Below are 24,924 nucleotides of genomic sequence, written 5' to 3' on the forward strand. Positions count from 1 at the left end.
TGGTGGGGGCCAGCCCTCAGCGTTCCTCTCCTCAGGTTAAGGCAGGGAGTGGGGAGCATGAGCATCCAGCTCTTTCGGCCCCCAGCTCTGGAGTGGCAGAGGGCAATGAGGCCACGTCTCTAGGCCTGGCTGGGAGAAGTAGGTGAGGAACAGAGCTGTGCCCTGTGTACCCACTGTGAGGAGGGAAAGGCTTGTCCCTGCTCAGTCCTGATCACATAAGCCCTGGTCACAGGTGTAGGGAGGGAGGACAATGATAGATGCTGCCCAAGGCGCAGTCCTGAGGCACTTAGGTGGGCACCTTGCTAGAGTGTGTGTTGCAGTTGGCCTTGACTTTGGCAGTACCTGGAGCTCTATTTTGCTGAACTGCACAGGGCAGCCATTTGCCTTTGGTGTAAGAATGATACCAGAAATTGAAGAAGAGCCCAAAGAAGGTGGTGCCATACATCCAGATTAGGTGCACAATGACTGGGTACTGGTAGTTACAGCTGGGCGTGAAGTAGTACTGGGAGATAGGCAGCCAGACCAGGACAAACTGGATCAGCTAGATGGCTGTCACGTGCTTTTTCCACCAGAGGCAGGGCTGAGCCACAGGGCCAAGGGCAGACAATCCATAGTACACGTACATGATGGCATGCACAGAGGTGTTTACCATGGCAGGGAAAGATCCCTTTCCTCCAGGGGCAATTTTTACTCCCCCCCACCTGCTCCAATGAAGCACTGCATGGTGGAAGACATATAGGAAGGTTGCCTGTCCATTTTTTCCCTAGAGAGTAAAGATCATTGTGTCCATCAGCTCAATGAGCTTGGAGAAGAAAAAGAGCCAGGCCACTCAAACTTAGTGCCTCCGGGTTGTTGGAATAGTCTGCAGGTCACAGTGCCCAGTGTAGCTACTCTGCCAGCCAGATGTCAGGAACTGCATGCTTCATCGTTTTCTGGTACAAGTTCATAACAGCCTCCAGCCTGGCTAACAACTTAGTGGGGGGCCAGACAGGCAGCAGTGGAGGGCTCAACGGGAGCAGGGCCAGAAAATAGTCCCCAGGGCCAGCCTGCCTGAATTGAGAAAAAAAAAATGACTCCCTTCGAGTGATATACTGTGGTGTTACCATGCAATTACCTTTTGGTGATTATCCATGGAGTGTTAGCAAAGCATTCCAGAGCAACAACAAATTTCAAAATCTTTTTTCTTTCAATGTTATAAATAATAGTGATAAACACTTTCCAATGTTCACTTTGACAGAATGTGAAGACACCTGAAATTGGCTCATTATCTTCTGACTTGTCTCCTTTCACATCCTCAGCAGGCGGTGTGCCTTTCACAGAATGCTAAAAAGCAAGCACATTGAGGTGGCATCTGGCTGGTTGGGTTCCTGGCAATGCCATGAAATTTTCATACATACACAAAGGGGGCTTTTAGAAAGAAACTGTGGATTTCCTGCCTGTGAAATAATTAACTTATTTCTTTTCTTTGATACAAATAACATGACATTTTTTGGAGCTTAGCATGCAAAACATACTCCTGTACAGTAACTGTTCTGGAGCCTGGATATTCTGGGTAGCAAAGATTCTTCATGAAATTGTCTTAAGGGTCACTGAAAATTTGTGAGTTTTTTTTCCTCCTTTGTTTCTACTCTTAAGTTAAATATTAGTCCAGACATTAAGTTTTCACTTAAAGATAGTTCCACAGCTTTCTTAACCAGCGCATTTTAGTGCTAAAGGTATAAATTTAAGCTCTTTAACAATGTTTTTTAAATTTTTAAAAAAGGTTTTCATGTATTTTTAAAGAGAGGAGAGGGGAGGGAGAAAGAGAGGAAGAGAAACACTGATGTGAGAAAGAAACATCAAGCAGTTGCCTCTCTTACGCTCCCCAGCAGGGGACCAAACCTGCAACCCAGGCATGTGCCCCAACTAGGAATCCAACAAGTGACCCTTTGTCTTGGAATCACGCCCAACCAACGGAGCCACACTAGTCAGGGCTATGCTGTGTTTTGTACGTATTGTCAACAGGTCTCCCTCAAATGCCAGTTGCCTCCGATTTCAGCTTAACCATGGTAGCTGACACGGAATCTAAGGTCACTTTTGTTGCATTTAAGAAATGCAGGCATTAAGGAGGCCTCTAAAGGTAAATCAGGGATGCATTGATGTTAATGGACATTATCTTTCTTTTTCTCTCTTTTTAGTCCATTACATATATTTATGGCTCATAAGGAGCACACGTGGCTGACATTTCTACTTAGAGCCAGTTGGGGCAGGTGGCTCGCCACTTTCTAAGATGTTTCTATTAAACATCTTTCTGCCCTGACTACACTGTCCTAGGCTCACCGACATTCTTACATTTGTTTGGCTTTCAAATTACATGTATATAAGTAAAGATCTTGCACAATACTCATGAAATTATTTTAACCTTTAAAAGTTGCCTATGTGTAAATATGGTTTTTAAAATTTTTTAAATTTATTTTCATTGTTGTTCAAGTAGTTTTTTGTCTTTTACTCCCATCCCAGCTCACCCCTCAGCCCTCTCCTCCTCCCTCCCATTTCCATCCCCCTTAGTTTTTGTCCATGTGTCCTTTATACTTGTTCCTGCAAACCCTTCCCCTTTTCCCCCTGAAATTCCCTCCCTTCTCCCCACTGGTCACTGTCAGCCTGTTCTCTATTTCAGTGTCTTTGGTTATATTTTGCTTGTTTGCTTGTTTCGTTGTTTAGGTTCCTGTTAAAGGTGAGATCATATGATATTTGTATTTCACCACCTGGCTTACATGTTTTAAACAATTGTTTTGATAGTAAACTATGAAAAATATGACATATATTCTGTACCTTATTTTTCAAGTCCTAAAATTATACATAAACTTTATTGGTGTTACTATAAATTAATTACTACTTTTGTGTGTGAATTATGGCACAGCACTCAATGCTTGGTAATTGGATATCCATATATTTTGTTTTATTTTTGCTCTTGGCTGGAATAATGTAGATATTTGAAATACTTGTGGCTCTTTTTTTTAAAGGTGAAAACCTTGGAAAATATTTACTTTGAGTATCACCAGAGTTCAGTTCTATAGATTAAAAAAAAAGTGACCATTATCTAAAGTTTAATCAATTAAATTATATCTAAGGGATATTTACATCCCCTAAACATTTTTGAATCTTAGCATGGGGCCTTAAAACGTTTCACCTGGACTCTTAAAATATCCTTCCTTCTGCTTATGTCAGCTCAGATTATAGAGTAGCTACGGTCATTCCCCCTGGTCTCGCCCTGTGTAATCCCCTCCCTTTGAAGGTGGATTGGTAATCAAGATTATCCTGAGTGAGCCTGACTTAATCCACTGAAAGCCCTTAAAGGGGGGTCTAGGCCTTTCCCAGGTGAGAGACTCCCTCCCTCGCTGGCTTTGGTTTACCTACTCCCTCTCTGCCTTGGTAGGCGCTGCAGTTATTCCTCAGTATTCCTGTCTTCTTGCCTCTAGGTATATTGTAGGATGGCACTTCCCTTCCCTATTAGAGCTAGGAGTGAACATATGACTTATTTAGGCAAATAAAAACAGAGCAGAACATGGGTCTTATAGGAAGAGACTTGAAGAAACTGTGTGATTTACCATGTCTTCTTTTCTTGCTATGGCAACTGGCGATGCTCCAGATGATGGAGTCTCTGTCAGTCTGGGTCCCGGAGTAAGGAGACATGAAAAGTCCCCAAGTCACCTGACAAGTTTTGTGAGCAACTATAATCTTTGTTGTTATAACCCATCAAAATTTGGGGGGTTGGGGTTCCTGTGGCATAACTTATATTAATATTGTCAGATATATCACTGCCTCTTATAAAGGCACATGTACTATAGGACTTAGCAGCTCAAATGTCTGACCTCTGTAGATAGTGAAGTGTTTCCTTTTCTGTGTTCCAACAGATCTTAAAAGTACCTTTTTATCTCTTTAGTGTCTATCTCATAGATTTCTGTGAGGATTATTTGAGTAAATATGTAAGATGCTGGCACACTGTAAGTACTCAAAGAGGATTAGCTAGTATCATTATTATTACTTTATAGCATCTCTCTCTCTATTGCTATAAAATCACTTCAGTGGAATGTGCCCTGCTCTACAATACTGAGACTATAATTTCTGCTTTCAAAATAAATTGTACATCCGTGTCACCATAAAAAAACTGCGTTTGCTCTCCTTCATGTCCTACACTAGCTATAAAAATTATAAATATTTACACCCTTGTTCCACCCAGGCATAGAAACTCAAGAGTCCAGGCCTCAAGGGAGGTGCAGAACAGTGAGGGGTCTGCACACACGGGAGCCCCTTGGAGCTCAAGTGCAGGGCTACACTAGGGGAAAGAGATAATTAAGACAGTAGGGCCACTGTCCCACCTTCTGGTTTTATTGCAGTTATCTCTTAAATATTTGTTTTCTTTACTGAGGTCCCCACTGGTACTGTGTCCTGTAGATGACACCATCTGTTTGGCCTGTGGGTGGTGGCCAGCCCCTGCGCTATGGTGCTGTCTTTGCAGCTCTGGATGGCGCATGCCAGTCCTGGGGGATCTGAATCCGGTTGGGCTAGAAGTGGCACCCCTGGCCCTCAGTGAGCATGTTTGTGGCGGGGTGCAGCATGGGACCCTCCCTGCACTACTGGTACCTCTGGCTGGACCACCTGCTCTCCGCATCTGGCCTCAGTAGCCTCCCAAACATTCTCAGGAAAGTTCTGGTCAATCAGCCAGTTGAGATCCTCTCCCATGCTGGAGATAGGAGCCTGGTACTTTTTGGCAATTGGCTGCTAGAGGGTCAGATCCTGGGCAAGCACTGCCAGGAGCTGCAGGACACGTTCTGGGAATTCTACAAGGCAGACTAGTGCCTGTGGCCCTCCTCTTAGCTGAGGAACTTCCTCTTTGTAACCCTCCACCCCTAGTCTAAGTCACTCATATCCCCGGCCTGACATTTGGCCAGGACATATACCTCTCCTACCTGATGTAAAGGTTACTGGGCCCCCTCATGCCCCCAGGCTGAGTCACTGTCCTGCCCCAGGACCTGATGCAAGACAGGGTAGGTCAGATTTCCAGCTGACCCTTTACTCCGGAGGGCCAGGCAGGGTCTTGGGCCTAGTCCTAGTCCCAACCTCATTCTTGGGCATCTGGCTGGGTTGTCCCTTAAAACCCAGTACCAGGTCTCAGTTTCCCCATCTGTAACACAAACATGAAGATGGACACTCATCCCACAGTACTTCTTACCAGGAGCCTAGTAGTCAGTGATGGAGATGTTCCATTCTCAGCACTGGACCCCAGCCCTTCAACACCCCTGTGGGCTGGGCTTTGGACCCTGGACCAAGGCAGGGACATGGCCCATCCCCTTGGAGCAGGACCCAGCCTGGAGTTGGCTTCCAGGATCCTAAACCTTAGGCAGTCACCAGTCTCCCACAGACTGTGGAAACTCCATTAAATTTTATGTGATTGAATATATATATAACTCTTCTTTTAGACTTCATAGTCTAAAAGATCATTTGGAGGGCAAGTACTGTGTCCTCTTTTATCATGTCGTCATGCACACTGGGCCCAGTGCCTAGAACATGGAAGGCACTTACTAAATGTTTGCTAATAAGTGTATACATGGCATATACCCAAAACCCTTATTTTCAAGTTCCTCCATGTAGAATCATACTCCTAATGTGTATTTTTGTTACCATAGATAGTATATATAAGAAAGTTATGCTTTTCATTATTTTTAGTTATTGAATAAAGAACAATTACACATTAGACTATACATTAAAGATTTTATTATAAAAGAATATATTAAAATATTCATTAAGTAGTTAATGAACCCATATTTACCATTAATATTTATTTAATCTTATTAATAGCAACACATCATTAATAATAAAATTTATAACCCAATATTTGTTGTATAAATTAATGTTTTAAATAAATTAATGTTTGTTATTAATAAGTTAATTTTAAACAATGTTAAATATTTTATTAAAAATAAAACCAGGAGGCTAATAATTTTTTCTTTTTACATAGAAATGATGTAATAATAGTTTTTATCACATGCCTTAAATTTTGTACTCTACTTGTAACATGAAATGATAATGTATATATTTAACCATTTGAATTAAAAACAATGCCAGATGTTTCTGTTGTCAGTGTATAAGAAATTTATTAATATTTTTAGCATTCTCAATATAATAAAATTCTACAAAGAAAACTGTGCTTATTCAAAGAGATGTTAGATGTGAAAGGAGTATCTTACATATATTTCCCGCCAGTATCACAATTACATCATTCATATCTCAAAGAATCATATGTTATCTGTATTAAATCTAGATGTACCATTTTTATAGATATTTGCATCTTTAAAGGTAGCTGCTCCAAATAATCTTAATGGGTAATCTTCAACTCATTCTAGAAAAATCTGTTCAATTCTTTTCAAAAGAAATTGTAATTTAGTTAAAACTAAGTATCCCTCAGAAACAGAACACAAGAGTGAAGATTAAAATAGAAAATAGTCCAAAATGTGACTTATGCGTCTGGTTTGAGGTTTTAAAGACACATGCATAGAACAGAATATAGATTTTCATTTCATGGTCAGTAAAAAAAAAATTACCTTAGTTGTAAAGTGGATACCATTTTGCATGAAATACTGCAATTTCTTGAGAGAGTAATCTAAAAACTTGTTTGGATCATTGTTAGCAAACTTCACACCAAGTTTCTTCAAAACATAGCTCCCAATCTTTTCCCAAACTTTTCCTAGAACTATAATGGTAGAATGAGAAAAGATATTATATTAGAAAATGCTTTCCCTGGATCATGATAAAATCCCCAATTATCACAGTTTATTTTTCTGATAAGACTTATATAACTGTAATTGAACTTTCAGTCCTTTTTTCTTTCATAGACCCTACCCCAAAATCAATTGCAATACTCTGAAATATAAACCATGGTGAATATATATTTGGAATTGATTTTTCTTCTAAAATGTTTTGAAAGTTAGAAGTAGTCTTAATGCTTGGGCTAGTTTTTCATATATTTAACTTTTAGAAGAAATTAAAAGACTTTGTTATTATGACTTTTTTTTTTGGTCATGGTGTTTCTCTTCATAAAGTGGAAACAGAGCTTTTTGCTGCCATAACAAATAGTGTTAGTATTTAAATATTTAAAATATTTAAATATTTAAAAAATATGATTCCCATAAATTCTTTTTTCCCCTGTGTCTGTCACACACATGCCTACTTTCTGCTTTGCTAAGAAAGAGGTGTTCAACTGTGTAACAATTTCTTCCCACAGAGGGATGCCACAACTGCCAGCATCAAAATTCCCATAAATTCTTAACCAAAATGATTTAGTAAAAAACTATTTTCTTTATGGATATGTTATTTCATACCAGGAAGTTTCCAGCTTAAAATATTCATATGGCCTTGGAGCCCTGGAATCCAGGCCAGTTAGGAGCCCAGTCCTGCAGTAATCACCTGCTTCTTCTTTCCTTTCAACATGACAGATGCTGCTTTGTCCTGCACCAAGGGCTTCCTGGAAGGTGGAGCGGCCACGACCACTTGCCAGACAGCAATAGTGTGCATTGAGTTGGTCAAGCTGCCGTTGCTGCAGAGGCAGCATGCCAACGCCAGTAAGCAAGTCACTGTGGATATGAGATCAAGGGCCATACAGACTGCATGTTTCTTATCTATAAGGAGCAGGGAATCATGTCCTTCTGGGTAGTAACCTGGCCAATGTTACCGGATCCTTCCCCACCCAGGATCTCAACTTTGACTTCAAAGATAAGTACAAGCAGATCTTCCTGGGTGGTGTGGACAAAGGAACCCAGTTTTGCTGCTACTGTGCTGGGAATCTGGCATCAGATGGTACTGCTGGGGCCACCTCATTGTGTTCTGTGTATCCTCTTGAGTTTGCTTGTACCAGTCTAGTAGTCGATGTAGGCAAAGCTGGAAGTGAAAGGGAATTCAAAGGCCCCCATGACTGCCTGGTTATAATCTACAAATCTGATGGGGACAAGGGTCTGCACCAAGGCTTTCATGTGTCTCTGTAGGGTTTCATCATTTGACTACTTTGGTATCTATGACACTGCACAGAGAATGCTTCCAGATCCCAAGAATATGCCCATCTTCATCAGCTGGATGATTGCACAGTATGTCAAGGTGGTGGCTGGGTTCACTTCCTATCCATTTGACATTGTTCATTGTGGCATGGTGATGCAGTCAGGGTGCAAAGGAACTGATATCATGTCACAGGCCTGCTTGACAGCTGGAGGAAGATTGCTCATGATACAAGAGGCAACGCTTTTTATAAGGGTGCATGGGCCAGTGTTCTCAGAGGCACAGGCAGTGCTTTTGTTCTTGTCTTGTATGATGAAATCAAGAAGTCCGCACAGGATTTGGAAGATGGGGATGGAGTAGAAGGGAGCAGATTTCACTTCCCCCTACACACAGAAGAAAAACCTGGCTGATCTATGGAGGAACAGAGCAAATAGCCAACAGTACCCCAGAATATATGAAAATAAGAGACCAAAAATTGTAGCAGACACTGAAAAACCAGAAGGTAAGGGGACTGCTGCAGGACAATAAGGTCCCAGGGACCAGCACGGGGACCAGGGCAGCTGTAGCCCTAGGCCCTCGATGCTGGTGTTGGGTCTTTTTGGGAGTGGTGGGCCTGCCACAGAGTCCTTGGGAGAGGGCAAGGTCAACTGCTCCCCCCCTCCCCGGCCAAGCAGGGTTTGAGTAGCACTGGGAGAGACCTGGTTGCTTGAAGTTGCAGAGAGGGGAATAAGGACAAAGAGGCAAACACACAGATGCCGTGATCACCTGTGGAGTCTATGGTCACCAGCTTGGGAGAGAGTTAAGAGTCTTAGGGTGACACACACTGACCCCGATAGTCACTGGTCTAGCTGGAGAATTGGGCTATACTGAGTGGCAGGCTTGAGTAGGAGGAATTTCTGAAAAAGTAAAACTCTTTGGGGGATTGTCCTATAACAGCCCCATGGCCTACTCCCCATCTAGCCAGGCAGCCATCCCATGGTTGGGCAGAAGGCCCTGTGTTCCCCTATAGCACTGGGAAGGGTTTGTGCCCAAACCCGAGGGACTGAGGCAGCCTCTCTGAGCGTGTGAGCCTACACCCTAGTCTACAGCAATAACCCCAGGGGAAAGAGCACTCTGAACAAGACCTGGATCCCCCACCCAAGGTGCCAGACTAGCTCTTGGGAGAGTGCTTGCAAAACTCTCTGGGTACACGTTGGGAAGGGAGAAATGCCACACCAATCACCCCTCAGCCTGCTGCAACCAGCAAGACCAGAAAAAGTGGTTTCGCCAGTTTGAAACCAACAAGAGCTGGGTTTTTTTGTTTGTTTTTAAGTAATCTTTTTTTTTTTTAATTTTTATTATTGTTTTATCTTTCAATACCCTTTTCCTCTCTTACTTTCTTTCTTGTTTCATTCCTTCTTCCTTTCTTTCCAATTTTATCTCTTCTTTCTCCCTTCTCCTGCCTTTCTTTCTTTTTTTAAATACTCACAAGTGAGACAGTAAACTTGGAACTGTGAAAGGACCAGAGATGGACCCAAAGAGGGAGCATCCCAACAGTTGAGACAGTGAAACAAATTTCACTTTGCTACTATAGAGAAACTACAAGTTACTGCATATATGTATTATTATTTTTCATTATTCTTACATCTCTTATTCTAATAGTATTTTTTAATTCCTCTTCTTTCTGTATAGTCGTCTTTGCTTGGCTGGTTATATTGTATCATTTGACAGGTGTCCCCTGTTTTCTCTTCCACAGTGTATTGTTAATTTACTGTCCTTCAAGTCACTTGTGTTCCTTTAGCACACTGCTCAAAGTTCTATACTCCTATTCTTGTTACCCAGATCACATAGATTCTGTCATATGTTGTTGCTCTAATATTATTCTAAATAATAGCTGTTTCATACAATTATAAATTCTTCACAACACCCCTCCTGGATCTTATCCCACTCCACAGTTTCCTGAACTCTATTACCGTAGTGGTTAACTCTATTCTCTCACATGCTACACCTATTTACTGTCCTTTACTCTCGCCTTATCTCAAAATCTGACCTCCCACAACCTCACTGCTTTCTAGATCCAACTCACAATCCTTCCCTCCCCAACAAGAGTCTTACCTTCTTTCCATCTTTTCTTAAAAGTGGCTAGTTGGGTGGAAGATCACCATTAACACTATACATAGCCAAAGGATCTCCTGTCTTTTCTCTACCAGCTGCAACTGTAAATATCACAGAATACTCTCCTGCTGTCTTAAACTATTTTGCCTTCCCCTCCAACTGATCACAAAAAAAGAGTAGGTGGAAGCGGTGAACACCAGGATACTCACTGGAAAAGGAAACCCAACAACAAAGGAACCACCTACAGATAACAACACAAAAAGATGAAGGAGGGAGCAGAGACCACACAAACCTCAATCCAGGACCTATCTGGAAATACAACTAAATAGTGGAGAAACTACCCAGTACAAACAACTGAACAAGAGCAAAAGAGAATCTTCAAAACCTTGTACACATGAAAGAACTAGCTTCAACACAACCTGCCCTCACCAGCACAACACATTACAAGAGGTGGTAGACCGAGTGACCCTCAGTTAACCAGCTGGTGGGAAGGATCCACCAAAGAAAGACCCCAAAAAATCAAAACCCAAAGACAAACACAGAGCCAACTTAAAGGACAGCCTAAGACCAGTGAGCTCGGGAGATCAAGGAGACTACACCACTGAATCTCACAGGTTATACCACAGAAGTTCACACCATAAACCCAGGGAGTCAGAACAGATCAATTTAAGAAGCTGTAGAACAGACACTTCTCCAAGGAGGACATACAGAACATCCAGAGACTCATGAAGACATGCTCAATATCATTAGCTATCAGAGAGATGCAAATTAAAACCACAATGAGATACCACTTTACACCAGTCAGGATGGCTATCATAAACAAAGCAACAAACAACAAATGTTGGAGAGGTTGTGGGGAAAAGGGGTCCTTAGTTCACTGTTGGTGGGATTGCAGACTGGTACAACCATTATGGAAAACAGTATGGAATTTCTCAGAAAAATAAAAATTTTTCTCAGAAAAATTTTCTCAGAAAAATAAAAATCGACCTGTCTTTTGACCCAGCAATTCTACTGCTAGCATTATATCCTAAGAATCAAAAAAACACCAATTTCGAAGAACCTATGCACCACAATGTTCATAGCAGCACAATTTACAACAGCCAAGAGTTGGAAGCAACCTAGGTGCCTGTCAGTAAATTAATGGGCCTGTCAAAAAATTGTGGTACATATACACAATGGAATTCTATGCAGGAGAGAGAAAGAAGGAGCTACTACCCTTTGCAACAATGTGGATGGAACTGGAAAGCATTATGCTCAGTGAAATAGGCCAGGTGTTGAAAGACAAATACCATATGATCTCACCTTTAACAGGAAGCCAAACAACAAAACAAACAAGCAAGCAGAAAAAAAACAAAGACACTAAAGTAGAGAACAAGAGGACAGTGACCAGAGAGAGAGGAAATTTAAGGGGAAAAAGGGGGAGGGATTTGGAGTAACAAATAGGAAGGACACAGGGACAAGAACTAAGGGGGGTGGAAATGGGAGGGAGGTGGGGAGCACGGGATGGGGAAGCTGGAATGGGAGAAATAGACAAAAACTGTACTTGAAAAATAACTAAATAAAAATTTTAAAAAAGCTGTGGCCAACAAGAAGAGTCTCATAAATAATGGGAAGACAAAGAAACGATCCCCAAGTGAAAGGAAAAGAGGAAACCTCAAAAAGAATGCTAAATGAAATAGAGGCACATCAACTATCAGATATTAAGTTCAAAGCCCTGGTTATCAAGAAGTTCAATAAGCTCACAATGAGCTACCAGAAACTATAGGGAAACTACAATGAACTCAGTGCAAACTATATCAACATAAAAAAGGAAATAGAAAATATCAGTAAGGGCCAAGAGGAAATGAAAAATACAATTTTTGAACTGAAGAACACAGTAGAAGGAATGAAAAGCAGAATCAATGAAGCAGACAATCAAAAAGCAGAATCAATGAAGCAGACAATCAGAGGAGGAGAGTTGGAGGGTGAAGTAGAAAAAAATGCCCAGAAAGAGCAAGAAAAGGAAAAGAAGCTCAGAAAGAATGAAGAGGGATTAAGAGAAATGCAAGACAATATGAAATGTAATAATATCCATATAATAGGGATACCAGAGGAGAAGAAGAGCAAAGGATAGAAAACCAATTTGAAAAGTGATGAGGGAAAAGTTCCATAATTTGATGAGAGAAAAAGTCACACAAATCCAGGAAACACAGAGAGTTCCAATTAAGAGGAACCCAAAGAGGCCCACTTCAAGACACATCATCATTAAAATGGCAAGATTCCAAGACAAAGAGAGAATCTTAAAGGCAGCAAGGGAGAAACAGGAAGTGACATGCAAGGGAGCCCCAATGAGGTTAGCAGCTAACTTCTCAATGGAAACACTCCGAGCCGGAAAAGAATGGCAAGAAGTATTTCAAGCAATGAGAACCAGAGGCCTGCAACCAAGGCTACTTTTCCCAGCAAGGCTCTCAATCAAGATAGGCCAAATAAAGAGCTTCCAAGACAAAAGAAGTCTAAAAGAATACGCCTCCACCAAACCAGCTCTGCAAGACATGCTAAAGGGACTGCTCTATGGAAAGGAAGGAAAAGAGAGAGACAGAGAGGAACACAGGTAGAAAAATGGCAATGAATAAGTACCTATCAATAATAACCTTAAGTGTAAATAGATTAAGTGCTTCAATCAAAAGACATAGAATAGCTGAATGGATAAGAAAGCATGACCCAACCATATGCTGCCTACAAGAGACCTACCTCAGGACAAAAGACCTTCATAGTCTGAAAGTGAAGGGCTGGAAACAAATTTTCAAAGCAAATGGACAAAAAAACAAAAACAAAAACAAAAACAAAGAAACCCTTAGGGTAGCAATATTCATATCAGATAAAATTGACTTCAAAAAAGGGGTCATAAAGAGAGACCCAGAAGGTCACTTCATAATATTCAAGGGAATAATCCACCAAGAAGACATAAACATTGTAAATATATACGCACCCAACATAAGAGCACCCAAATATATAAAGAAAATCTTAGAGGACTTGAAGAAAGATATTGACAGTAACACAATTATAGTAGGAAATTTTAACACCCCACTGTCAAAAATGGACAGATCTTCCAAATGAAATATCAACAAAGATATTGTGGCATTGAACAATGCCATAGATGAAATGGACTTAAGTGATTATATATATATATATATATCTTCATCCCAAAGAAGCTAAATACACATTCTTTTCAAATGTGCATGGAACATTTTCAAAGATAGATCACAAAATAGGACACAAAACAAGCCTCGACAAACTCAAGAAAATTGAAATCATACCAAGCATTTTCTCTGACCACAAGGGACTGAAACTAAAACCCAACCCAAAGGGATAAAACCCAAAACACTCAAAATTATAAAGATTGAACAGCATGCTATTAAACAATGAATGGGTCAAGAATGAAATTAGGAAAGAAGTAAAAAAGTTTCTGAAAGCAAATGAAAATGAACTCACAACAACCCAAAACTTATGGGACACAGCAAAGGCAGTCCTGAGAGGGAAGTTCATAGTAGTACAGACCTACCTAAAAAAGATAGAAACATTTCAAACAAACGACCTAACCCTACGCCTACAAGAACTTGAGGAACAACAACAAAGACAGCCTAGAGCAAGTAGAAGGAAGAAAATAACCAAGATCAGAACAGAATTAAATGACATAAACAATAAAAGCACAATTCTACGGATCAGTGAATCCAGGAGCTGAATTTTTTAAAAGATAAACAAAATCAACAAGCCTTTAAGCAGGCTCATCCAAAAAAAAAAAAAAAAAAGAGAGAGAGGGCCCAAATAAACACAGTCAGAAATGAAAGAGGAGAGATTACAACTGATACCACAGAAATAGAAGGGATTGTAAGAAGTTACCATGAAGAACTGTATGCCAATAAGTTTGAAAACCTAGGTGAAATGGACAAATTTCTAGAAAAATATAATCTTCCAAAACTCAATGAAGAAGAAGCAGAAAGCCTGAGCAGACAAATAACAGCAGATGAAATTGAAGCAGTAATCAAAAAACTCCTGACACACAAAAGCCCTGGACCAGATGGTTTCACAGGATCATTCTACAAAGCATTTAAGGAAGATCTAACCCCTGTCCTTCACAGACTATTCCAAAAAATACAAAATGATGGAAGACTCCCAAACTCTTTTTATGAAGCCAGCATCATCCTAATTCCAAAACCAGAGAGAGACAACAAAGAAAGAAAACTGCAGGCCAATATTGCTGATGAACATAGACACTAAAATTCTCAACAAAATGTTGGCAAACTGCATCCAACAATACATTAAAAAGATCATACACCATGACCAAGTGGGATTCATCCCAGGGGTGCAAGGATGGTTCAATATTCACAAATCAGTAAATGTAATACATCACATAAACAAAAGCAAAGACAAAAATCACCTTATCATATCAATAGATGTGGAAAAAGCATTTGATAAGGTACAGCACCCATTTATGATTAAAAAACACTCAGCAAAGTGGGAATAGAGGGAGCATTCCTCAACATAATAAAGGCCATATATGAGAGACATGCAGCCAACATTATACTCAATGGGCAAAAACTAAAACTTTTCCACTAAGATCAGGAACAAGACAGATTGTCCACTTTCACTACTTCTATTCAACATAGTATTGGAAGTTTTAGCCGCAGCAATATGACAAGAAAAGGAAATAAAAGGCATCCAAATCAGAAAGGAGGAAACAAAACTGTCATTGTTTGCAGATGACATGATAGTGTACATAGAAAATCCTATAGACTCCACCCAAAAACTGCTCAACCTAATAAATGGATTCAGCAAAACAGTGGGATACAAAGTCAATATCCAGAAATCAAAGGCATTTTTGTATACCAACAATGAAACAGCAGAAGCAGAAATTTAAAAAATCCCATTTGATATAACAAAAGGAAAAGTACTATACCTCAGAATAAACTTAATCAAGGAGGTAAAAGACATGTATATAGAAAACTACACAACACTGAAGAAAGAAATCAAGGAAGACACAAACAAATGGAAACATATACCGTGTTCATGGCTTGGAAGAATTAACATCATCAAAATGTCCATACTGCCCAAAGCAATCTACAGATTCAATGCAATACCTATTAAAGTACCAATGGCATATTTCACAGACATAGAACAAACACTTCAAAAATTTATATGGAACCATAAATGACCCCGAATAGCTGCTGCAATTTTGAGAAAGAAGAACAAAATAGGAGGGATCACAATACCTAATACCAAACTGTAATACAAGGCCACTGTAATCAAAACAGCTTGGTACTGGCATAAAAACAGGCACATAGACCAATGGAACAGGATAGCCCAGAAATAAACCCAAGTCTCTATGGTCAATTAATATTCAACAATGGGGGCAGCAATATAAAATGGAATAAAGATAGGCTCTTCAACAAATGGTGTTGGGAGAACTGGACAGTTATGTGTGAAAAAATGAAACTGGAGCACCAACTTAAACCATACACCAAAATAAATTCAAGGTGGATAAAAGACTTAAATATAAGCCATGACACCATTAAAGTCCTAGAGGAGAACATAGGCAGGAAAAACTCAAATATTTCATGCAGCAACATTTTTACTGATATGCCTCCTAGAGCAAGGGAGATAAAGGAAAGAATAAACAAATGGGATCTCATCAAAATAAAAAGCTTCTGCATGGCTAAAGAAAACAGTATTAAAATAAAAAGAGAATCAACTGTATGGGAAAACCTATTTGCCAATGATACCTCAGACAAGGGTTTAATCTCCAAAATATACAAAGAACTTACATGACTTCACTCTAAGAAGACAAGCAACCTAATTAACAAGTGGGCAAAGGACTTAAACTGACACTTCTCCAAGGAGGACATACAGAGGATCCAGAGTTGCATGAAAAGATGCTCAATATCGCTAGCTATCAGAAAGATGCAAATTAAAACCACAACGAGATACCACTTTACACCGGTCAGAATGGCCATCATAAACAAAGCAGCAAACAAGTGTTGGAGAGGTTGTGGAGAAAAGGGGACCCTAGTGCACTGTTGGTGGGATTGCCGACTTTTACAACCACTATGGAAAACGGTATGGAATTTTTCTAAGAAAACTAAAAATGGCTCTACCTTTTGACGCAGCAATTCCACTGCTAGGATTATATCGTAAGAACCCTGAAACACCAATCCAAAAGCACCTATGCACCCTAATGTTCATAGCAGCACAATTTATAATAGCCAAGTGTTGAAAGCAACCTAGGTGCCCATCAGCAAATGAATGGATCCAAAAACTATGGTACATTTACACAATGGAATTCTATGCAGCAGAAAGAAAGAAGGAGCTCCTACCCTTTGCAACAGCATGGATAGAACTGGAAAGCATTATGCTGAGTGAAATAAGCCAGGTGGTGAAAGACAAATACCATATGATCTCACCTTTAACAGGAAGCTAAACAACAAAACAAACAAACAAGCAAAATGTATCTAAAGACACTGAAATAGAGAACAGGCTGACAGTGACCAGAGGGGAGAGGGGAGGGAATTTCAGGGGAAAAGGGAAAGAGTTTACAGGAACAAGTATAAAGGACACAAAGACAAAAACTAAGGGGGGTGGAAATGGGAGGGAGGAGGGAAGAGCTGAGGGGTGGGCTGGGATGGGAGTAAAAGACAGAAAACTGTACTTGAACAATTAAAATAAATTAATTTAAAAAAAGAAATTCACACAAATTATTTTCTAGCCCCCCCAGAACAGATACAACGTATCTTGAGCATTCTTGACAGACTGTTTATCAATTGCAACTATTTAATGACTGAAGATGGGAAGCAATAATATTCATCTGATCAGTTTTCTCTCTTCTTTTTTAAAGATTTTATTTATCTATTTTTTAGACAGGGAAAGGGAGACAGAGAGGGAGAGAAACATCAATATGTGGCTGCCTCTTGTGCATCCCCTACTGGGGATCTGGCCTGCAACCCAGTCACATGCCCTGTCTCGGAATTGAACCGGCCACCCTTTGGTTTGCAGGCTGGTACTCAAACACTGAGCCATGCCAGCCAGGGCCAATCAGTTTTCTCTTAAAGCAATTTCTATGATGATGATGGGACTCAATTATATTTTTTATTTTGGTCACTCCTGATAAACAATGAATTTGAAGAAATAAAAAATATTTGAAATATTAAAAAATCATAAGTACAATTGGTGATTATGTATTTATTTGCATGTATAATGGCATTTGATCATAATGCCACTGTCACTGATATTCTCTGATGCCATAGAAGTAAATACCAAATGTTTAAAAATCTGTTATGAAGTAATGATCAGTAATTGTATATGTACCACTTATTGCACTCATGTGAATAACAAAATAAGAACTTAAGCAATTTCTTCTGGAGAAAAACTGTAACACAAAGTCATAATAGATGGTGAAATAAAGTATTTTAATTCCTTCTGAAAGTTAAATAGATGAAAACATTGTCCAACCATTTAAGGGTACTTTTAACTTTTAAAATATTTTACAAGAAAAAAAAAAGAGTTCTAAATACTTATTCACCACAATTTACATTTCTCTCCCTACTCCCTTCCTCTCTCTTTCTTTTCTTTAGATTTCATCTTTATTGTATTTTTTTCCATTACCATTTAGTCCCCTTATTCCCCCTCCATCCAGCAATCACCACCCTGTTGTCCATGTCCACGAGTCCTTTTTCTTTTTGTTCAATCCCTCCATCCCTAATCTGCCCCCACCTCACTAGCTGTCATCAATGAGTCTGCCCCCATTTCCCTTGTTAGTTCAATTTATATTTCAAGTGTTGTATTGCACAAGAGCAATTTAGAAAAAAAACTTTTAAAAACAAAACATGCCATGTTTCAACTTTCTAATTCATAACAACATGTGCATTTTCAGAAGTATAAATTATCAATCATGACAAAAACCACTAAATTCTAGTATGGGGAAAAGGTCAATATCATCGCCATGACAATCCCTCGGAAGTCAGATGACCTTAGCTTCTTCCTTGTGTCTCCTCCTTGCTGTGTGGAACAAGCGAGTACCTCAGTTCCGCTGTCTCAGGGTTAGCATTTGTAAGTGGTGGTAATAGCATCTATCTCCCTAGGTTGCTGTGAGGTTTAAACAAACCCTTGTAGAACATACTGCCTTGTACAGAGTAATCACTTAGTACCTATCACTATCATTATTGCAAGTGCAGCACTTTGTACTTTACACTTTACAAAGCACTTTTTTACCTCCAGTCTCTCATTTGAGGTAATTAGCTCCTGGATAACAGTACAACTTTTATCACAGAACCATGTGCAAGTATTTAATAAGCACTATTGCTATTTGATTTGTTCAGATGAAAAAGCCGCAGAGTATATTCCCTTTGCTTTGATGTAAGATCATAGTATATTAAAGGTAGTACTACTATTATTATTATTATTTTTTGCTTAAATTTTACCTGGCTTCGAACAATTTAAAGACAATTTTATTTATTCACACTTGTCAGACTTTCTCCCACAAAGCTAATTTGGATCCTCACTTTATAAATGGCCAAGAGAAATGTGAAATAACGTCCCTAAGGCAGGAAGGTAATCAGCTCCACGACCAAGCCTAGCTTGATGAGGAAATGCTCAGAAGGAGTTATCTTCTGCTCCTGACCTTGATGAAGCCTGAAAATTTTGAATTTTGTTTGTAAGCATTTGAATGCACAGAAATGAAAACCAAGTATTGGAATGATACCGGTGTGAAACCTTTGATAGTGGCCCTGATATCCTGTCTTGGTCATTTATGCCTTTAATTTTCTTAGTGATTAGCAAGTGTTAAATGCATTTTTCCTTTTTCCTTTTAATATATTTTATTGATTATGCTATTACAGTTGTCCCATTCCCCCCTTATTCCCCTTTTTTCTGCACACCCCCTCCCACCCACATTTCCCCTCTTCAGTTCATGTACATGGGTCATACATATAAGTTCATTCGCTTTTCCATTTCCTATACTATTCTTAACCTCCCCCTGTCTATTTTCTACCTACCATTTATGCTATTTATTCTCTGCACCTTATCACCCTCTGTTCTCCTTCCACTCCCTGACTGATAACCCTCCATGTGATTTCCAGTTCACTGATGCTGTTCCTGTTCTAGTTGTTTGTGTTAGTTTGGTTTTGTTTTTGCTTTAGGGTTAGGGGTTTTTTTTTGTTTTTGTTTTTGATTAGGGTTTGTTTTATCTTCTTTTTCTTAGATAAGTTTCTTTAACTTAATATATTTAAGTTATGTATTTAACTTTAACTTATAATATAACTTATTATATTTCATATAATAAGGGCTTGGTGATGATGAACTCCTTTAACTTGACCTTATCTGGGGAGCACTTTATCTGCCCTTCCATTCTAAATGAAAGCTTTGCTGGAGAGAGCAATCTTGAATGTAGGTCCTTGCCTTTCATGACTTGGAATACTTCTTTCCAGCCCCGTCTTGCCTGCAAGATTTCTTTTGAGAAATCAGCTGATAGTCTGATGGGAACTCCTTTGTAGGTAACTGTGTCCCTTTCTCTTGCTTCTTTTAAGATTCTCTCCTTTAATCTTGGGTAAGGTAATTATGAAGTTCCTTGGTGTGTTCCTCCTTGGGTCCAACTTCCTTGGGACTCTTGGAGCTTCCTGGACTTCCTGAAAGTCTATTTCCTTCATCATATTGGGGAAGTTCTCTTTCATTACTTGTTCAAATAAGTTTTCAATTTCTTGCTCCTCCTGTTCTCCTTCTGGCACCCTTATGATTCAGATGTTGAAGTGTTTAAAGATGTCCTGGAGGTTCCTAAGCCTCTCCTCATTTTTTTTGAATTCTTGTTTCTGCATTCTTTTCTGATCGAATGTTTCATTTTTCCTTCTGTTCCACTCCAGAAGGATTTGAGTCCCAGTTTCATTCCCATCACTGTTGGTTCCCTGTCCATTTTTCTTTATTTCACTTAGCGTAGTCTTCATTTTTTCATCTAATTTGCAACCAAATTCAACCAATTCTGTGAGCATCCTGATCACCAGTGCTTTGAACTGTGCATCTGATAGGTTGGCTATCTCTTTGTTGCTTAGTTGCATTTTTTTCTGTAGCTTTGATCTATTCTTTCATTTGGGCCATTTTTTTGGTCTTGGCACACCTGTTATGTAGTAAGAGGCGGAGCCTTAGGTGTTTACCAGGGCGAGGCAAGGCATGTTACTGCGTTGTGATGCTGTCTGTAGGGGAGGAGTCTGAGAAGGAACAATGCCATTTACTCTGCTCTGTGCTGGATTTCAGTCACTTCAGCTACCCACAAGCAAATTGGGACCTCTGGTGCTGATTCCCAGGTGGGTGGTTTTATGTACATTCTAGGACCCTGTGGGTTTCTCCAATGAACTCTCCTGTGAGGCTGGGAGTTTCTCCCACTGCTGCCACAACCCCCACTGGTGTTTTCAATCAGAAGTTTGAGGCTTTATTTCCCTTTACTGAAACTCTGGTTGTGTGGTCTGTCTCCCTCCCCAGTTGTTCCTTCTGGTTTATCTGCATGTGAATGTGTGACTGCCTAGTCTGCAATCCTCTGCCTCACTGGGCCCGCCAGCTGCCGCCTTGCCTGCCCCGGCCTGCCAGCCACAGCCTTTCTGGGAGTCCTCTCTGCCAAGCTGCTCATCTCCCCCACTCCTACTGGTTTGGATGAATATTTCCCTTTAAGTCCTTGGTTGTTGGACTTCCATACAGTTCAATTTTCTGTCAGTTCTGATTGTTTTTTGTTTTTAAATTTGTTGTTGCCCTTCTTTTGGTTCTGTGAGGAGGCACAGTGTGTCTACGTAGCCCTCCATCTTGGCCGGAAGTCTCTGTTAAATCCATTTTTTAAAGTACCTTGTAACCTCCAACTGCAAGAAGATGAAAAATGGTTTTCAGAGCAGTTAAAAGCCCCCTTATGTATTGAGTGCTTTTTTTTTTAATTATCTTTTTTTTAAAATATTTTATTATTTATTTATCTTTAGAGGGGAAGGGGGGGAAGGAGAGAGGGAGAGAAACATCAATGTATGGTTGCCTTTTGTGCGTCCCCTGCTGGGAACTGGCCTGCAGGGAACCGGCCTGCAACCCAGGCATGTGCCCTGACTGGGAATCGAACCGCGATCGTGTGGTTCGCAGGCCCGCGCTCAATCCACTGAGCTACACCAGCCAGGGCCTATTGAGTGCTTTTTAAAAAAAATTTTGATTTATTTATCATTAGAGAGAGAGGAAAGAGAGGAGAGACACATCAGTATGTGAGAGATACATCAACTGGTTGCCTCTCATATGCTCCCAACTGAGGACCTGATTTGCAACCCTGGCACGTGCCCTGAATAGGAATCAAACCAGTTGACCTTTCAGCTCACAGGCTGGCACTCAATCCACTGTGCCACACCAACCAGGGAAACTTTTTAAAAATGAGATTTCCTGAGAGTACTCAGATTTTATGCAAAGGTTAAGAATATTTTCTCTTTTTTTTTTTTTTTAAGATTTTATTTATTTATCTTTAGAGGGGAAGGGAAGGAGAGAGGGAGAGAAACATCAATGTATGGTTGCCTTTTGTGTGTCCCCTGCTGGGAACTGGCCTGCAGGGAACTGGCCTGCAACCCAGGCATGTGCCCTGACTGTGAATCGGACCGCGATTATCTGGTTTGCAGGCCCGTGCTCAATCCACTGAGCTACACCAGCCAGGGCTATTTTCTCTTTTGAACTGGATAAAGTTAGGTTCTTGTGTGAAGGAACCAGAGTAACATTGGTAATAGCCTCACAATGATCAATGAGAACACTTTGCTTTAGAGGGTATTTCTAGAGGAAGACAGCAATTGCTACCATTCTTTCACACTAAAATATGTTGGTGGCAGTGGTGGCCAATTTGCATATTCAGAAATGATTTCTGCTTTGCATTTGAGCCACTTGACAAATTTCATTTTTTTTCCTGGGTATAAAAAATTGTTCTGAGAGACTTGTGGGAAAGGGGGACATATGTGGAGCCCCTACCATTCCATTCTGATTTATATGCATGGCTATATATGAATGGCTTCTTTTTCATTAGGTGTTCAATTTAAAACAGAACTTGTGACTGTAATAACCCCCAAAGCACAAACCTGAAACATTAACTGTTTAGGGAGATTCAAAAAGTCTTTCAGTCACAAGGCTATAACTGATTGTATAGCACCTGAAATAATTCATTATTTATGAGATAATTAAGAAAACATTATGGAAAACAGCTTCTACTGCTGAATAAAACCTAATTTCTGTTTTCAGAATTACAATTTTTGTTGTAAAAATTTCTACCTCAATGAATGTATTTCTTTTAAATTTTTGAGTAAGGTAAGTTGGAAAGGGTAAGTTTGGGTGTTTAACAAGAAATTTGCAAAGGGAAAAGTAAAGGTATTTCTTAATTTCTTTTTCCTTTGGAGATAGTTTTCAGATGTGTAGCCATGACCTAAGATAAAAGTAAATGGTAAGGAACAGTAAATGACTAATGGTCACAGGAAAGAAAGCACACTAAATGGGGTTGTCTGTAATTCCAAGACTTTTAACACGCTTGAGGAAAAGAATGCATGGCAAATAATGCTTTCAGGGTTTATTTAGTAATTTTCTCCCTAAAATTAAAACAAAAGTGATGTATGCAGTCATTCAAAGACAATCTTAGAAGTATTAACAAAAAGGAACTTGTCTGTTTTATATTTCATGGGGAAAAGGTCTTTACATTTTTTCAAATAGCATTCTGTGATTATTTTTAATGGGGCAGTAAAATATAGGTGGCTTCTCCAGGAATCAATATCCTCTTTTCTCCATTCTTGGTGTTTTGCAAGCTGATTAATTTGCAGAGGTTGCATATGATTGCTGCTGAAGTAGAAAGCATTATAGATTCTCTGTTATTCTTCAATCCACTTGGCTGATGTCTATGGTTCTATCTCTATGTGTTTATCCACCTTTCTACATGGCACTAGGCCACTCCTAAACATATTGTGAAAATCTATTGTACTGAACTCTCAAGTCTCTTTCTGTGAATAGGTAACTACTCTTCTTCCCGTCATCTATGCCATCACCATCAATCCCCAGGAGAGCGGTTCTGTGAGGTAAAGCTAAATGAGCCAGACAGAAACAGGCATTTAGAAAACAGCTTTGTGTGTATATGAATAATATATCCAGCTAAGTTTTGAAAGCAAAATGAGGAGGCACTGAAGGTCATAAAATTTATATAATTCACATAGTGATTAAAAAATAATGACTGAGTAAACTTGCTCAACATCTAATGTGTGGTATTCTTAAATGGTTGAATATAAGAGTTTAATATCTCCAGTTTTTAACATCCATGGTGTATTCTCTTGGTGGTGATAGTTGGCTATCAATCAGTTAATCAATCAATCAATCAATCCTGTATAAATATATGTATGTATTTTCTTTTAAAGAATGGTTAATCAAATGAACTATATCATTATATCCTCTAAGCCACTTTTTCCCCCAGAAGTTTGAGATAGAAATAAAGCATAATGATGTTTTCTGCCCAAACTAGCTAGAAATGCTTTTGATAGATCACTTATTTAATCAAATATTTACTCTCTATTTGAAATATTTCAACATTAAATAGTGAAATTATTATAAGTCCTTTGACTTAAAAAAAATTTTTTTTTAATTAATTTTATTTAGTTATTTTTCAAGTACAGTTTTTTGTCTATTTTTCTGTTCTTTGACTTTTAAATGCAGGTATATTTGAAGTTACATAAATATTTGTTTTCAAAAACCAGGTAAAGTTTGTATAGCTCTAATGGTTAAATTGGTTAACATACAAACTGGGTCAAGTATTATCACATAAAAGCCTTTTAATATATGTGATCCATTTTTAGACTTATGATGATTGCTTATTGTACAGTTTGCTTGCGAGATTGTCAAAACCATGTTTAAATACAAACTATTTAAAGGATGTCCTTTAGAAGGAAAACTTATTTATAACCTAAAAAAAAAAATATATATATATTATACAGGAAGAGATTTATGCTTTAATAATTATGGTGATCTATAAGTAATAAAAATTAAAATGATTTAATTGGTATTTGTTGAAAATATTATTGAATTAATTATATTTTCTGAAAAGTAAACATAGCATTAAATACTTGAATATCAAGTCTACATATAAAAAATCTGAATTCTTTCCAAGAAGGAAATCAAAATCATATTGGTGAATAAACACCATTATGACTACTGTAAACAGCTGCTTAAGAAATCTGCTCCCAATTAACCTTAAAGACAAATGAAAAACCATCTTCTAAAAACGGACACATTTATTTCTGTAAATATGTAAATTCCTCAGCATTTCCACAATGTTGAAATAAACTGTTTTCAATCTATATTTATAGATTGGAGCTGGGAGCAATTTCTCTGTCCTTTATGAACAGCCTTGACTATGTACTCTGAGTTCAAAACTGCCATGGATTGTGTCATTTTTTTTGTATACAAAAGGCATTCTAAAATTGTATTATGCATTTATTGTGCTGAAAGAATGACCCTTGCTATGCTTTGTTTACTGAATGTCAAATTTTCATTTGTATTACAGCTGTGTACCATAGTAGTTTCGGTTTTGTATGAAGGGCAAATAATGCACAAAACAGTCAAACCACAGAGCAGTAATTAGTCTGGAAAAGATCAAAGTGTGCTCTTCTAAATCCAGCCAATTTGCTCGGGGTGTGCAAAACCAATAGTCTTTCTTTTACTAAAGTCTCTTATTAATTTTTGCTTTCGTTTGTTGCAGTGCAGCTGCTTTACTGTCAATCCAACATCCTGCCTTAAAAAAATCCATTTTTATGCCAC

General features: G+C 39.0%; 3 pseudogenes; 2 read left to right on the plus strand and 1 right to left on the minus strand.

The window, feature by feature from the left end:
• Nucleotides 1-286: 286 nt before the first annotated feature.
• On the minus strand, nt 287-919 carry LOC119062921 (elongation of very long chain fatty acids protein 1-like; annotated as a pseudogene).
• Nucleotides 920-4,434: 3,515 nt separating this feature from the next.
• On the plus strand, nt 4,435-4,958 carry LOC128628461 (mpv17-like protein 2; annotated as a pseudogene).
• A 2,507-nt stretch (nt 4,959-7,465) lies between these two features.
• Nucleotides 7,466-23,199, plus strand: LOC119062922 (ADP/ATP translocase 2-like; annotated as a pseudogene).
• The last annotated feature ends 1,725 nt before the right edge of the window (nt 23,200-24,924 follow it).

This window comes from Artibeus jamaicensis, unplaced genomic scaffold, assembly GCF_021234435.1.
Source record: "Artibeus jamaicensis isolate MK-2021 breed Jamaican fruit bat unplaced genomic scaffold, CSHL_Jam_final contig_760, whole genome shotgun sequence".
Lineage (NCBI taxonomy): Eukaryota > Metazoa > Chordata > Mammalia > Chiroptera > Phyllostomidae > Artibeus > Artibeus jamaicensis.